The 15,855-nt window shown below is 50.3% G+C and overlaps 1 protein-coding gene across 4 annotated transcripts in view; it reads right to left on the reverse strand.

Annotated features, from left to right (window-relative positions):
- ITGB5 (integrin subunit beta 5) overlaps positions 1 to 15,855 on the reverse strand; it is a 108,954-nt gene that overhangs the window by 10,318 nt on the left and 82,781 nt on the right. The gene's annotated exons all lie outside the window — the stretch shown is intronic.

Consider the following 15,855-nt stretch of genomic DNA (forward strand, 5'->3'; position numbering starts at 1 on the left):
GACGGGAGCGGCTAACACCGAACTCGCTACGCACGTGTCAGGCTTTACAGCACGAACTCGATGAATTCTTACAACCATCCCACGCGCACAAGTGATGAAACTGACACACGGAAGGATGAAGCAGCTTGCTGACGGTCAGACAGCTAGCAGCTGCAGAGCCGGGACCCAAACCGGGGAGTGTGGCTCCAGGGCCTACGGTCTGAACTCCAGGATCCGTGGCCTCTCAGGAGAAGAGGACAGAGCAGGCCCTAATCCAGATGAGAACCAGCTGAGGGGCCCCCGCTCCCCCCTTGCGGGAGGAACCCTTTCCACAGCCTGCAAGGGAGGAGGAGCTGGGCATCCCCTCCCGGTTCTGCAGGCATCAAGGGCAGGGGAGCTGCTGGGCTCAGAGGACTGAGTAAGTGTGCGCACCAGGCACGCGCGTGTGCACGCTGGACAGCACCAGCCTCCAAGGGGGCCAGAAGCCTGATAGTTAGTGGTTCTCTATGTTTTGCTAACAGAGGCAGAAAGCAGTGCTACAGATGGCACTTAATTTCTAAAAACCTTCCTTATACTGTCACTGCGGCATATTGTCCTTTCTCATGCCATTTTGCTAAGGCTAATATCAACAGCACCAAGAATCTGTATTTACTGAGAACCCACTGACATACTAGCAGGAGACCAGGCAGGCAGGGGATGGCATCAGACAGGGGCGCCTTGCATTTTATTCCCGCTCCTGAGTCAGTTATCCTTGTAGTCGGACCTCAGCACCTTCTAAGACCACCAATGAGTGCGACCCACAATTCACGTCAGGACCTAACTCCAGAGCGCCTCTTCACCCCCACTTCCTTCCTGTCCCCCTCCCCAACCTGTCTGCTCTGTTGAGCCTAGAATCTGCAGGAGGCAGGGAGGCCATCTGGAGCCGCCAGACCTCCCCTCCCTCCCGTGCATGCGGGGCAGCCTCTCTGCAGCCCAGGGATACAGAGCCCCAGCCCAGATACTTTGCTGGGCGAGAGCACCCTTCCACTTCACAGCCAGTGCCGAGGCATATGGCAGCCCTCTGGGAGAGGTGAGGAAAGCCAGACCCCAGGCAGGAGGAGGCTGTGGAGTACAATTTAACTGCCTGGAAGCTGGCGTGTGATGTGTGGGCCACAGGAGAGAGCTGCACCCTTGCTCACGGGTTACACGGTGGGGGGGGGGGGCAGTAGGGGCATGGGAGGGAAAGGGCAGCAGACAGCACAACTCACCCGAGGGAGGGAGGCCTGCACACCCTTCCTCTGCACCAATCCCTGAACAGCCCTGGCAAGCAGGAAACCACCCCCCACAGGAAGTCTTCCCAAATGAAATGGATCCAATCTGCACAACTCCCTAACTCTCGGCCTCAGGACCACATTGGTCAAGAGGCTGTTTTAAATTAAAATGGTTCACTGTCAGGGTGATTTTCCCCCCAACATTTTATTATGACAATTCCAAACCTGCAGCCAAGTTGAAAGGACTGTACAGAGAACATCCATCCACTTACCACCCCCGTTCCACCATCAGTATGCAGCCAGCTGCTTTATCACACATCTATCCATCCCTCCATCCATCCATCAATCCATATTTTTTTAAATGCATTTCAAAGTGAGTTGCAGTTATCAGTGCACTTGAGGAGTGGTTTTTAATACAGCTCTGGTCTCTCCAGTGGCTTGTACATCATGCCATCCCGTCAAGCAAAAATAGAGGAAGTAAGACGCACGGTTGGTGCCATATATACAAACAGCAAAGACACTACTCAGGCCAGAGAGCCTGCTTTACTTGACACGGTGAGTGTTGTTTCCCTTCCTTCTCTGTTTTTGGCAGCAGTATAAAATGAACCAAATAAAAACCTAGCACAACATTCCAAAGTGTCAAAGGTCTGGTGAGAAGGTAGTATATTATTTCATTTGGGGTGAAGTATGGGTGTGTGTATGTGTTGAAGGGAGAACTTGCTCCCCATGGTGACTGGGCATCTAATGTGAAAAGATCTGCTGCTCACTGAGAAGTTGGCAAAGGTGCCAGCTGCTCTGTACTTCCCACCATGATGGTTAACTGGCAAGTAAACCCAGCTGCCTTGGGTACATCTGACATCACGAAGACCTGAGAGCTCCAAAACCCAGCCCACAGTCAAAGCAGTTGAGGGTGCCCCTAGATCTGGGGTGCAATTACAGAGTTAGGAGTCAAGGGCAGGAGAGAGTGGGAGCTGGCAACTCACCCAAGGTCACCACGGCTCCATGGAGAGGGACGGGACTCACTGCCAAAGACCTAAGCCGTTCCTGAAAGCCTCCTACAGCATGTGAGAGGCATGGACGTGGCAAGAAAGAAATGCTGTGCGAAGAACCTGTGAGCGAGAGCACGAAGCGCCCCGGCCCACAGGAGGAGGGTGGGCAAGCAGGTGGGAGCCGCTGAGGGCCGGGGGACCTCGGAAAGTCCTTATCCACGTGGCGTTTTGGCCTCAAACATTTGCCAAGTCCAACGCAAGGTCCCATCAAGTCAAACTAGGAGAGAAGCCACGCTCGGTGAAATGGCTGAAGCCACTGGAGTGCTGTCCTCGGGGACTCCCGTGATGGCCCCAGTTTGTCTGTCAGGTGGTTCATCGCCTCTCAAAGACAATGGAAAGCAGCTACGGCAGAGAGGTGACGCATGCCTCGTCCTCCTTCACTCCCACGCAGACTGTGCCGTCTAATCAGGGGATTCTCTGCCAGGGAGCCCGGGCTTGGCCTCAGAATCCTCCTCAACACTGTCCTCCAAGGAGGTTCTACCAACTGGTGGGAGCCGGCACACAAGGTACAACCACTTGCCATGTCGGTTTAAAGTTTCCAAGTCTCCCTGAGAAAGCGTGACCCATATAGAGTGTCATAAACTTCATAAATCTGGTCACAATTTATCCTAATCCAAAGGTCTCGGACCCTGCACTCGGGCGGGCCTCAACCTGCACGTACAGAGATTTCCACATCCGCTGGTCAGCGCTTGGCCTCTCCTAATGCCCTAGTAGGAACATGTTATTAAAATGACAAGGGTCATTCGGTCATGTCCCCAGGCTCAATAACCCATCAATCACCAGGAGAGGAATGGGAACATGATCCTGGCTAACAGCACCAAGAGGGCGGAAGCAAGGACTCCGCATCAAAACAAAGCTCGTTTATAACGCTTCCCCGGCACCCTGGCAAAGGGCACTGAACTTCATGACGCCTGTTTAATACCGTGCGGACGGACATAGAAATATTTTCATTACCCATAGACAGGGATACTGAAGGGCATGTGAAAGCACTTTGTAAGCTGTGAATTGCTACATGTGCAAGCTATTATTAGTACCTTTGTTAGAATGACTGATAGCTAAATGGACAGGAAGTTGTAAATGTGTCTATTTATACAGAATTTCAGCTCTACAGAATTCAGCAGCTTTCCATCAGCAAAACGGTGCTTGTGTGGGCCATGGGCCAAGACGCAGCCCCCCCACCCCACCCCCAGCCGATCAAGTAGAATACTGGCTATTCAGAGGCAGGGACGCCCCTGAAGCAGGCGGGGAAGGAGCTGCCAGAGAGGAGGGAGGGGGCACGTGAGGAAGCCCCAGCACCAGTGCTCTGTAGAGGTCAAGAAGGGCAAATCCTACAGTGCGGTGGGGCGGTGAGGGCAGGATCCAGTGGTAGAGAGGTGAGGAGGTGGCCACAGCGAGCGCGGCAACTCCCACAAGGAATCTGGTTGTGCAGGGAAAGGAAGAGATGGCGGGGAAAGGGGCTGGGGATTTTGAAGAGGGGATATTCGAGCATCCTTCTGATTAAAGAGAAAGATACAGAAGAGAGAACATTTGGGTGGAAGTAGAGGGATCGAGGGAAGAACAAACCCCAAAGAGATCATAGCAGAAAGAGGTTAGTGGCGTGGGGAGGCGAGAGAGAGAAAAAGAGAGAGAATGAGAGAGCGAGTAGCTGGGGGGTGAGGACTGTGGCCGGAGGAGCTCAGGCTAACCGCAATCAGCTGTGTGAAAGGCTGGCGGCTGTGCTGGAACAACATTCAAGTGTCACCTTGGGCAAGTCCCTAAACCTGACGATCATTTCCTCATCTGTCAATGAGGGCAATGCCTTCCTCGTGGGAGTGTCTTCAGAAATACTGGTGTTAATGCAAATCAGGCCCCTACCCACAGCAGCCAGCACACGACCGGACCGTCCCTGAAGCTCAGCAAGGAGCTCGGAGGCCGTTGCACCGGACCGCGGTCACAGGGCCGTGCAGGCGTGACCTGGAGAGAGGGTTGAGAAGTCGGGGATCATGCAGTGGGAGGGCACAACCTCTAAACGGGGGGAAGATCAAGGGGGTAGAAAGCAAGGATCTGCAGGAGCGAGGGGCGGGTTGACAGGGGTGGGAGGCGGCCAGTCGTCCTCAGGAAAAGGAGGCGTGGGCCTTCTTTCATGAGGTGGAGGATGAAGGGGAGCCTGTTTACCATGGAACATGGGTGGTGGCTAACCGAGCAGGGATACAACGAAACATTTGGAAAATGAGGCAGTAGAGTGTGGTGGTTAACATGTGGCTTCTGAAGTCAGAGAGCCCGGGGTTGGCCTCCTGAATCCATTTACCAGCAGTAAATGATGTTTAACCCCGCTGCATCTCAGCTCCTTCACTTTAAAATGGGGCCTTATTAAAGATGTTCCCACTCGTAGGGTTGTTGTATGAGTTCAGTCACATAACCTGTATAAAGCGCTTAGTGTTTGGCATATAATACGTGCTCAGTTAATGCTAGCTAGCTTCATCATTGTCGCTGTTATAATGGGAGTGTGTGGGGAGCGGAAGTTTGGAGTAGATAATCTCAGAGAATGGGAGAGGGAATAATTTCTGCGAGCTTGAATCAAAGACTTCCAGGATTAGGGAGTTCCCTGGCAGTCCAGGTGTTAGGACTCAGCACTTTCACTGCCGGGGCCTGGGTTCAGTCCCTGGTCAGGGAACTAAGATGCTGCAAGCCGAGCAGCTCAGCCAAATTAAAAAAAACAAAAAACAAGCCTTCCAGGGTTAAAAGCTCCCATAAGGTTATGTAATCCACGCCCAGCCCAAAGCGAGAACACCCAGGGCCTGGTGAAGCTGCTCCCTCAACCCCAGAGCCTTGGCACGGAGGCTGACACCCAACAGCACTGGAGGCCCTGCTTGTGGGGCACTCCAGCCCTCAGCAGGAAGGGGACAGCTAGATGTCTGAGGCACGGCCTATGTGGCCCTCGGCCCCAAGCTGGACTCCGGTCTGCAAAGGCCCAAGGCAGCCCTAGGGTGACCTCAGAGGACCTGCGTGAGGGCCCTGGAGCTGGAGGAAGGAAGGAGCCCGCCTGGGATGAGGCAGAAACAAGAAGTGGGTGTCTTCTCCCCATCCTGGCCCGGTCAGGAGCAAGGGTCATGACCACAGAGACGTCAGACCCTCAGGGTACAAATGTCTCTCCACAGCTGGTCCAAAAATAGTTTCCATCCAGCTCAGGAATGCACTGCACTTCCCTTGCTGATCAGCTTCCGCCCCCTCCCCTCGGCCTCCAGGAGGCCTTTCAGGCTGGCAGAGGGCTGAGGAGGGCAGGGCTGCGCTCAGCTCCCCAGCCCCCCAGACAGGAAGGGCACCTCCCCTGCTCCTGTCTCTCCCTCTCCCTATCCCACTATCTTCATCCCTCTCTCACACAAGTAGGTGCTCTCCGTTTCCGCCTCCCCCAAGCTCCCCCATGGGCACCCTCCTCCCGCCGCCCCGGCACCCTCCTCCCGCAGCCCCGGCACCCTCCTCCCGCCGCCCCAGCACCACCCTCCTCCCACAGCCCCAGCACCACCCTCCTCCCGCAGCCCCAGCATACCCCTCCTCCCACAGTCCCAGCACCCTCCTCCCGCCGCCCCAGCACCCTCCTCCCGCCGCCCCAGCACCCTCCTCCCGCAGCCCCAGCACCCCTCCTCCCGCAGCCCCAGCATCCTCCTCCCGCAGCCCCAGCACCCCTCCTCCCGCAGCCCCAGCACCCTCCTCCCGCAGCCCCAGCACCCCTCCTCCCGCAGCCCCAGCACCCTCCTCCCGCCGCCCCAGCACCCTCCTCCCACAGCCCCAGCATCCTCCTCCCGCCGCCCCAGCATCCCCCTCCTCCCGCCGCCCCAGCATCCCCCTCCTCCCGCCACCCCAGCACCCCCCTCCTCCCGCAGCCCCAGCATCCCCCTCCTCCCGCAGCCCCAGCATCCCCCTCCTCCCACAGTCCCAGCACCCCTCCTCCCACAGTCCCAGCATCCCCCTCCTCCCACAGCCCCAGCACCCTCCTCCTCCCACAGCCCCAGCATCCCTCCTCCCACAGCCCTCTGTCTGCCCATCGTCTTCCCCTCCTCTCTCCCCTCTTCTCAGGACAGGCAGCGGGTAAACAGGAAGTGGTTAAGAGAAAAAAGAAAAGGAATCGCTGTGGGCTGGAAAGCCTCTGCTCATTTGGGTGAGTTCCCTGCCTCGGAAGCCAGGTCTTGTCTGCGACGTGGACACCTCTGGGTGACAGCCTGGGCCCCGCTCCTGGAACTAACAGCCGTCTTAAAAAGGGCAGGAAAACCAACCAGAGCTTTCTGTGCCTCCAGCCACCGGTGTCTGTGTCAGGGGTCCCAAGACGCTGCTGAGCCAGAGGAGGCACACGGCCCCGCCCTCCTTAGCATCAGGTTGGGGTTGGGAGCTGCTCCCCGGGAGCCTGTGAACGTAGACGTCCTGGGCACTCACACAATCTCCATGGGGAACCACAGCCAAGGGCGGGCTGACCTGTGGCCAAACGCACACACAACGCTTCTAGAGCGCCCGGCCTCTGTGTCGGGGCTTTGGACTGGGAAGGGGAAATCCCTCCTAAGAGGCGTTCTTTCTGGTACCTGGCTGACAAGCAAGTGAGGGTTACATAACGGGCCGGGTGTTCTCAGTGTCCCCGGGTCTGGTCCCCGTGGGAACGCGCCCCTCCCACTGTCTCAGTGTTCCCTTCCATGCACTGGCTTTGGTGCCAGAAAAAGTAGAGAACAGAGATTCTGGAAATGCACAGGACTTCTACCCAGTTCCCTCATGAGGGATCTTAGCCTGACTCTGGGCACCTCAGCAGAAACTAAATAAACCTCCAGGGTCAAGAGAGAAGTCACTCTTGAAAGGTTGTGTCCTTCTCACCACAGGCTTCCCGAGCCTGTAAACACAGTCTGTTCTTGCCAAGGATGAGTTACTGACGAGAGAACTTGCCAACTAAGGGCTGCTCCTCTCAAAGACAGCACAGCTCTCCTCGCTCATCACCAACCCCGGAAGGCAGCTCTCACAGAGTCTCCTCAGACCAACTCGGTCTCACCCTTTGTCACTACTTGGAAGCCCTCGGCTGGGGACGCGTCTTCTGGACGGGAGCTACCGTGCAGCCTCACCTAGCTACTTGCTGGCTCTGGACAGCAGTCCACTTTCTTCATCAATAAAAGAGGGATGGTGGTTTGTCTACCTAATGGGATTGGGGGAATTCTTTGTAAATGTGCAATAAAGAAATGTATGGTTTCAAGAAATTTCTAATTTCACTGAGAAATCAAGTCATTAAAATCTCTTAACAGAGAAACTCGATGGAGCACTTACAACAGGACAGGCATTGTTCTAAGCACTTTACTTGGATTTTCTCATTAGTCGTCCCAATCGCCCTACGTGGTGGTACGGTTATTACCCTCATTTTTGCAAATATGGAAAACGAGGCACAGAGCAGCCAAGTAATTTATCCGAAGTCACACAGCAGGCAGGTGTCAGGGCTGGGATTCGAACCACATTTGTTTGTCTCTGGAACCCATACTCCTAACCACTATGCATACTGCCTCTCCAGTAAAATCCAGGCATGACTCAGTGATAAAAATTAACACAACACGTAGGATAAATGTTCAAGGTGACCCAGGGTGTTTCATAGTTTAAAAATGTGCAACAGATCCATCCCCAAGGCTGGCAGATGGAACGTAGGAGTTGAGGAGAAGGTAGGAAAAAGGATAATTCCTGGGTTTCTGGCTCGTACAGCTGGATGAAAGGTGGAGACAAGGAAAATCAGGAGAGGACGACAGCTGAGAGGAAGATCATGAAATCAGTCTGAGACATCCTGAGACCGAGGTTCATTTAAGACATCCAAGTGGAGCTAAAGGGAGCCTGGGAGCAACACAAGGGTAACTGAAGGTGTGGGCACAATGAGATTCCTGAGAGAGACTCTGGGGGAGAAGACGTCTAAGCTGTGCCTTGGACAATCTCAGCACTGAATGGACTGCCAGAGGAGAAGGATCCCACAAAAGAGCCTACGGTTTTGACTGACAGTGGGGAGAGAGGTTTCCAGGTGGGCGTGGTCAACAACGTCAGCTGTCACTCAACAGTCAAGTAAGATGAGAGCCAAACAAGCCTAAGATGCAGCAGGACACAGCCATTCAGGACCTGGAAGACCTGTTTTGGTGGAATCATGGGCCTGAATCCAAATTGGACTATGATGAAGGCTGCCTGGGAGGTGATACATGAAGTCAGTGGGTATAGACAAATGTTTTGAGGAATACGGCTGTGAATATGGAGGAAAGAGGAGCTTGCAGGGGGGCGGCGGGGAGGGTAAGGGTTTCTCTTTTTCTGTTCTTTTTCTTCCTTTTTTTTTTTTTTTTTTTTAAGACTGGAGAGTCCTGGCATGTTCTAAACCTGACCAGAAGACTTGGTTAACAGGGAGAGTATAGATACACAATCACTTATCACACGGATATATTTGTTTACGCATTTGCCTCATCTCATTGGCTTGCAAACCCATACAAAATCAAAGACGGTGTTTTATTTTTGTTTGCCTAACGCCTAGCATGGTGTCGGGCACACGGTAGATGCTAAGAACGTGTTGTTGACTGGTGGAGGCTGTGAATGACATCAGGACAAGCCTGAAGTCCTGGGAAAGATACCCGATGCTGGAAATTAGAAAAGGAATGAAGTATTATTGATGCTTATAAACTTAAATGTGATTCTTGAGATATTTCAAATTCTTAACAAATGCCCAAGGAACCCAGAGACCTGAGGATGACACGAGAAATAAAGACTAGGAATTCTCTTTCCTGTGGCAACCATGGTCACGGTTGAACAGAAGTCACAGGCTTTGCACCCGATCATGTTCTTGCATATTGTTCCGATTTCTCCAGCAAAACGCTCTTCAGAGATGTGAACAATGATGCATCCTCAGTCTCAGGGCTCGCTGCTCCTCTGTCCTTGGCTTAGTGTCAATGAACCAGGCCTGACAAGCTCAACTGAAGGTGCTTCCAGATAGGTGATGCCCTGACAAGCCCCTTACCCTTTGCCTTCATCTGCTGAACTGCATGTTGCATTCTGTATCTGATCAGCAAAATATGACCACTACTAAGCAAATGAGGTGATGCTGCTTTAAGCTAAGCTTCCCCAAACCTCAAGAATACTTTGAGATGATAGCTCTGGCTAGAAAGCCAAGACTCCACTGTCAAAGGCAACAGAGCTCTGTCAAAGGATATCTTTGCCTTTCTGGTCTTAGCACCTGGTTTCTCGATGCCGATGCCCAGCTGCCACGTCCCTCTAATTACTACTGCATTCCACACGGGGGCACCAAGGGAAGGATTTGGTGTCTGGCCCAACTCTATCCATCACAGGGAGATTAAGGCAACGGAGGGAAGATGGAAAATCCTGAGTTCCTTAATAAACTCACCTTTCCAGTTTCAAAGGAGTGTGATGAACCATAGTCCTCACAGGACCCTAAGAATGCTGGCAGGCACTTCTGGGGAAATGCCAACAGCATCTGGGGAGACATGAACTCACTCCCCTTTCCCCTGGTCACTGCAACAGGATGAGAGGGCTACTATTTTCAACCTGGAAAACTCTCATGTTGCTGTAGTTGGTTAACAGTTGCCATATCCCACCCTCGGTTGGCCACTGTTCAGAACCTGAAGCAGCACTCTCAATGGACACAGCTGGTCTGGAACGTCACGAGTGGGCCACGCTGAAGCTTGGCTGCCGGGAGCCCAGCCAAGCCAGGAGATGGCAGGAAGCAGCCGTCCAGAGAAGAGCATCCCCTGAGGGTTAAGGTAGGTGAGCTTTTCTTAGGCCAAGGCTTTGGGCCAACCACCAGCGGGGAGCATGGCCAACATGCCAGTCTTCTCAGCCACAGCCTCCACCACACACGGCTGATCAGTAACAGCCACCTCAGTCTCCTGGTAGAGGAATAACCACCAAATGAGATCATGCATGCCAAGAGTGTTTTATACATTAGAAGAGGCTAACAAAGGCTCATTTAAGGAAAGTGGGTGCAGCCTAATCAATAACAACAGCCAGACACCCACTGACTACTAAGAGGAACACTCTGTGCCTTTCATCAAATAATAGTCATGAAGGGACGGGTACTTCGGCTGGTCTCTTGCTCTGCGTGTGTCCTTCGGCCTGGTCTGCTATGTCTGATCTATCCTTATGTAACCCAGAGAAAACTCACTTAGCAAAACAGAGACTAAAAGTTTCCTAAAATTTTTGACCAGAATAAAAGAGCACTTATGAGGTAAGACTTGGAAAATGTGGGCTAAATGCTTCAGTGGTGGCAGGAAGGGCTGAGCTGGTATTAAAGAGATTTGGGAAGGGTCTCAAGCTAATCCAAATGAGTAAAATCTGGTGGAGATGAGGTAACTATTTACTTACAAGGTTCTCCTCGTCTGAATCTATAATCAAGAATCTCAAGGTGCTTTAAGTCCAGGTTCTGGGCCTCAGTTTCCCACTATGTAAACAGCCAATGCAGGTAACAGACAGTTGACCCACTGCGTGTGACTGGTGGTGGTAGAAAAGGCAGAAGATGCAAATAATCCCACAGTTTTGTGCTTGCTCATGAAGAGCACAAAATACTAACAAATTAGCCTCAGCGTGTTTCCAAGGAAAAACATCTCAATATACTAAAAGAGTGTGTTAAAATAGATTCTATTTATTATGATTATTATCATTATTATTACAATGTTTGCCTAAAGGCCAATGATGTGATGTCAAATAACATACCAACCTGGGAAGTATATTCCTGTAGCTTAAGGACGGTGGGCCATCTGATGAAGACTTTTGGGGGTGATGGTTGTGGGCTGAGGGGCAGGGCTCAGGAAGGTGTCCAGCAGAGAGTGGAACCGAGCAGGACCCTGTGTGGTCTTCCAGGGACAGACCTTCCCCCTGCCCTGTGTCCTCCAACTCTTTGTTTGTAGAAAAGCTTTAACCTCCCAAGGCTTCCCAAGTTCCAAAGAGCAAATTTAATCAGAGAAGTGAAAAAATGCAGGCACAAAGGAAAGTGGTCAAGCAAGACAAAATAATAGTTTAGCCATAAAACAAAGTCAAGGACCCTTAGCTCCTCCTCAAGGGCTATAGATGACATCCTGAGCCATATCCTTGAGTTGTTTTGCAGAAACTAAACCCCTCCCCAGGTAGAGGAAGTTGACTGCATGCTGAGCACCAGCACATAGTCCCCAGACCACAGACCCCAGACCAGTCGGAGGCAGAAAACTGATAACTGAGATTTCCCAAAATATCACCCTGTTACCTCAACACAAGCCAATCAGAAGAATGCCCATAAGCTGATCAGGCACTCTGCAACCCTCACCCCTAACACTGCCTTTAAAAACTCTTCCCTGAAAGCCCTTAGGGAGTCAGGGTCTTTTGAGCATGAGCTGCCCATTCTCCTTGCTCGGCACCTGCAATAAACACTGTGCTTTCCTTCACCACAACGCAGTGTCAGTAGATTGGCTGTGATGCATGTCACCCCAGTTCCTTTCATTAACAAGAAGATGCAAAACTTCTGGCAGACTGAACTCACTCAGAGCAACTTCCAGACACCAGCGAGCGTTTGGATCTGGGTGGAGTCCTTAGGTCAGTGTTCTGACAGCCAGGAACACTTACCCCAAAGGAAAACAGGGCTCCATCCAATCCCACCCCACCCCACCCAAAGCACTGAGCAGCAGAGTCCTATAACCAGTTATGTCACAGTTTCCAAAATCAAGACCAAACTCTAAGTGACAGCTCAACACCCAAGAAATAGAAACAAAGGAGCCTTACGAATAACTATTTCAGTCACCAGAGGTCTCTCATCCTTTTCAATTTAACTAAGAATGGAAAGTTTTCTAATGTGTTATTTATTCTACAGTATCAAAAAGTTAATGCCACCCAATTCTATACGTGACTAACATCTTATCTTTGGCATTTCTCATGGTTTTCCTAGGATTTTCCTTTTTTTTTTTTTTTTAAAGTTTCATTATTTCCTTCACAAGCCAAACTCCATGACCTTGGATCAGGCCTGAAGTTCAAAGGCATGAGCAGTCCTCATCCCAAGCTCCCGTGTCTGCACACTTCCTTTCTAAATAGACAGAAAAGGGCGGTGAGGTGAAAGCCAGTGCTCAGATTACTCCATTTTTCACAATCACTGGTAAATTGTTGCTTAAGATGTTTCTGGAATCAGGATCTGAGCAGTGAGCAAGGGCAGTAAGGAAACTCCATTCCCAGAGCTGAGCTCAGCGCATGCAACAAGGCAGGTTCTCAAAATGGCTTGCCAACATGCTTCCTATCTTTCAAGATCTCACACAAGTCTGGATGGTGGAAGTAAGTGGTTCATATGCTCATTCCTCAATCGAAGAAAGTTTCTGAGGAGTGGAAAATTCTAGGGACAACAAACATTTAGAAATTAATTCAATACTGTGAGCAACTCCAACTCTGTACCCCTGGTACCCAGTACAAAACCTGGCACATGAGGAATGCTCAGTGAGCTCTTGAATGACATGAATGCAGCACTCTACCTAAAACAAAATGACCTCAGTGACAGACCAGTATCTGCAGCTGCACCAAGGTCAGACACGTACTACACTACAGTTTTTCCAAAGAGCTTTCTCCAACCTCAGGCTGCAAGAGGCTGGATGACTCCAGAGCGGAGCAGCCCAGCTCACCTGGTTCATGCAGCCAGTCTGAAAGGTGCATTGTTTTGTTATGTGACTAAGCCCTAAATTTCGGTACCTTGTTGCCTTTCAAATGAACTTGAGCAATATCTGGATGCAGATGGAATTCTTAGAGAATTCCTGACCATTAGATAGATGCCTATTGAGAACTTCTGAAACCAGCCTCTTCTGATGCCATGAATGTCTCTGATGCTTATCTTTGTGGAAGAAAATCTTCCTCCATGAAGGGAGGGAGGAGGAGGACAGCTCAAAACATTTACTCCACACCCTGAGTGGCGAGGCAGAGTCCAAGGAGCTTTACAGTTATTATCCTATTTGATGCTTACAACAACCCTCTGGGGTATTTGACAGATAAGAGAATTTGTCAGAGAGGGTAAGTGAAGAGTCCAAGGCCAGAGGTGGAAAGGGGGAATGCCAGGTTTAGAATCCAGATTTGAACACGCACTGGTCCTCGAAGGTCCTGTTAAGTGGTCTTTTGTGGAAGTATCTTTACTAATTACGGGTGTATCATTCCTTACAATCATAGTTACTGAAGAATACTGTATCAAATTCTGTTCTCATAGCCACCATATTCTGAGTACTCCAAAATGGAAGATGACTCTCTTGGTCTCTGCTGTCATGTGCATAATTAGGATTTCTATATTACCAGATAAAGCACACTGCTATGAGGGTACTCTTTAGAGAGAGAGGAGACCTTTCTCTATAATGCATCTTTGTATTTGCAAATAGCATCCGGGTAAACCATCAAGAAACTGACTACAGACTAATATACACGAAAAGATGTGAAGAATTTTCTAGGCCATCCCACCTGAGGCACACAGTGGTAGCAATGCCACCAAGAGGCCCCTTTCTTCTTGGGAAATTAAATATGTCAAATCTTGGTTCATTCAAAAGGTACTTTTTGAGGCCTTTGTCATGGAGCCGCATTCCAGAAGGTCCTATAAGTCATTTATGAAATATGCAAATTGCAATGCAGTGACAGAAGGTAGAGCTGTGACCACAGTCCCAGAGATGGCCACCAGGATACTTACTGTGAGTGTGAAAATTACATTTCTGAAGAAAACGGTATGAATAGGGTGAGAGGTATTTTTATAAACATATCTGGATAACTGTTGCCATGGAGGTGTTTCACCTGGCAAGAATCAGGAAGTCCAAAGCTAGGGCTTAATGTCAGAGGTGCTTTTACCAGGAGAGGCTTAACATAACCTTGTGATACTTTCTGGAAAACATCAGCCCAGACCAGCAACCCGTGTTTGGATGCCGGCTCTGGCCACTAGGAATGATGCCACTAGTATCACTCTCCATATTTTTTTTTTACATCTGAGAGAAAACTCTGCAGTGGCCCCTTGACCTCTAATTGCCTGCCACATATTAAAGGATTCATATATATATTTGTATGGACAAACTGGCCAAAAAAACCTATTAGATGAAGTAAAATATATGAGACCTTACTTACATATACTTTTGGGATCTCACAGTCACAAAACCAAAAGCGTTCTGTTCAAAATTCTATATTCTATTTGATGTAAATGTTCTCAATGTATGAAACCCAAGAAGTAGACTATTAGCAAATTATTCCATGTACGCCAGTGCATGCATTTTAAGTACAGAGACTGCTGGAAGCATCAGGGCTGCGACTGATTTCAACAGTTTACCATAACGGAGTAACTCAAATCCCAGGAAATACACTGTTTGGGTACAGAAACCAACAAAGAACAATAAAGTTTGAGCAGTAACCTTTAATTACAATGAAAACAACTAAACAGACCATGTCCTTCTTCACATGTTCTATTAGCAGAGGGATTCTGAAGGGTCAACACTTTATGAGACTCAAAAGAACAGAAGCCCTCACAATGGCCCCATAGCTCCCTTTGAACACACAGGAATAGTCTACGGACAGAACCACTCTCTAAGTTATGTTGCCTCTACAAACCAGACGGAGAAACTGCAGCCCTGGCTGCACACACATTCCCATGACAGTGTGTCACAAAAGTAATAACCAAGTTGTTCAACTGCTTCCAGACCTTAGTCAGATTTGCTTCACTACTAACTTTTATGATGTATAACGTATCACAAGCCTTTAATCTCTAGCCCGTCCCCTCGGTCCTGTCTCTTGGTTGGAGGTAAGGACCGGAGCCTCTTACAGACGGAAAGACCACAGAGAATTGGAGGAGCTTCTCTCCAGGATGTCCCCACTGGTCCTGGCCTGGCTCTGCCTCAGCCCCCATCTGAAGATGGACCAGAACCACGCAGCCACCGTGGGCCCAGCTGCAGGGGGAAGGGCTGAGAAACACTGAGAGAACGCTGAGGTCAGCTGCTTGTGAGTCTCCGAGTCAGCATCTTCAAGACCAGAGTCATTGTTGAGAAATAAGACTTCTCCCCCACAAAAACCCCGAATGTAACAGTGATCCAAGAGCTCAAAACCAGCGGGCCAAATTCCGGAGAGGGAGCCCAAAGCTGACCACGGGAACAAGGAACTGGGGGCGGATCCCTCACCCACCCGCTGCTGCCTCCTGAACAAGCTGGAGTGTTTGTGAGACAAGGAACAAGGAGCTGGGTGCTACATCGACGGGCCAGGAGGATCAGTCCTGCCCAGAGCTGGGCGTCCTTCCTGGATGATCACACACCACCATGACCTTATTCCAGAAACTACTGTCTCCAGGAAGACCTGGATAGCTTCAACTAGTTGTTGCTTTCACAGTGAAGGGGTGGAGGAGGCTAACTGGGGATGCAGTGGAAAGACAGCCAAGTGTTCTAATTATTGATGTATTCAAGTAATTCAACTTCAGGCACTTCTTAGGATATAATATTATATGAAAAAAAAGGAAGCTACAAAATTGTATACATACACACACTTAGAAAAAATTTAGAAGGAAAACCTCTTAAAGTATGAATGATGGAATGGTGAACAATTTCTTTCTCTGAGAACATTCTAGACCTAAGAATAATCCTACAGCTAGT

The sequence above is a fragment of the Delphinapterus leucas genome, chromosome 4, assembly GCF_059928025.1.
Source record: "Delphinapterus leucas isolate spDelLeu-1000000601 "Yukka" chromosome 4, BTC_Dleu_Yukka2, whole genome shotgun sequence".
NCBI lineage: Eukaryota > Metazoa > Chordata > Mammalia > Artiodactyla > Monodontidae > Delphinapterus > Delphinapterus leucas.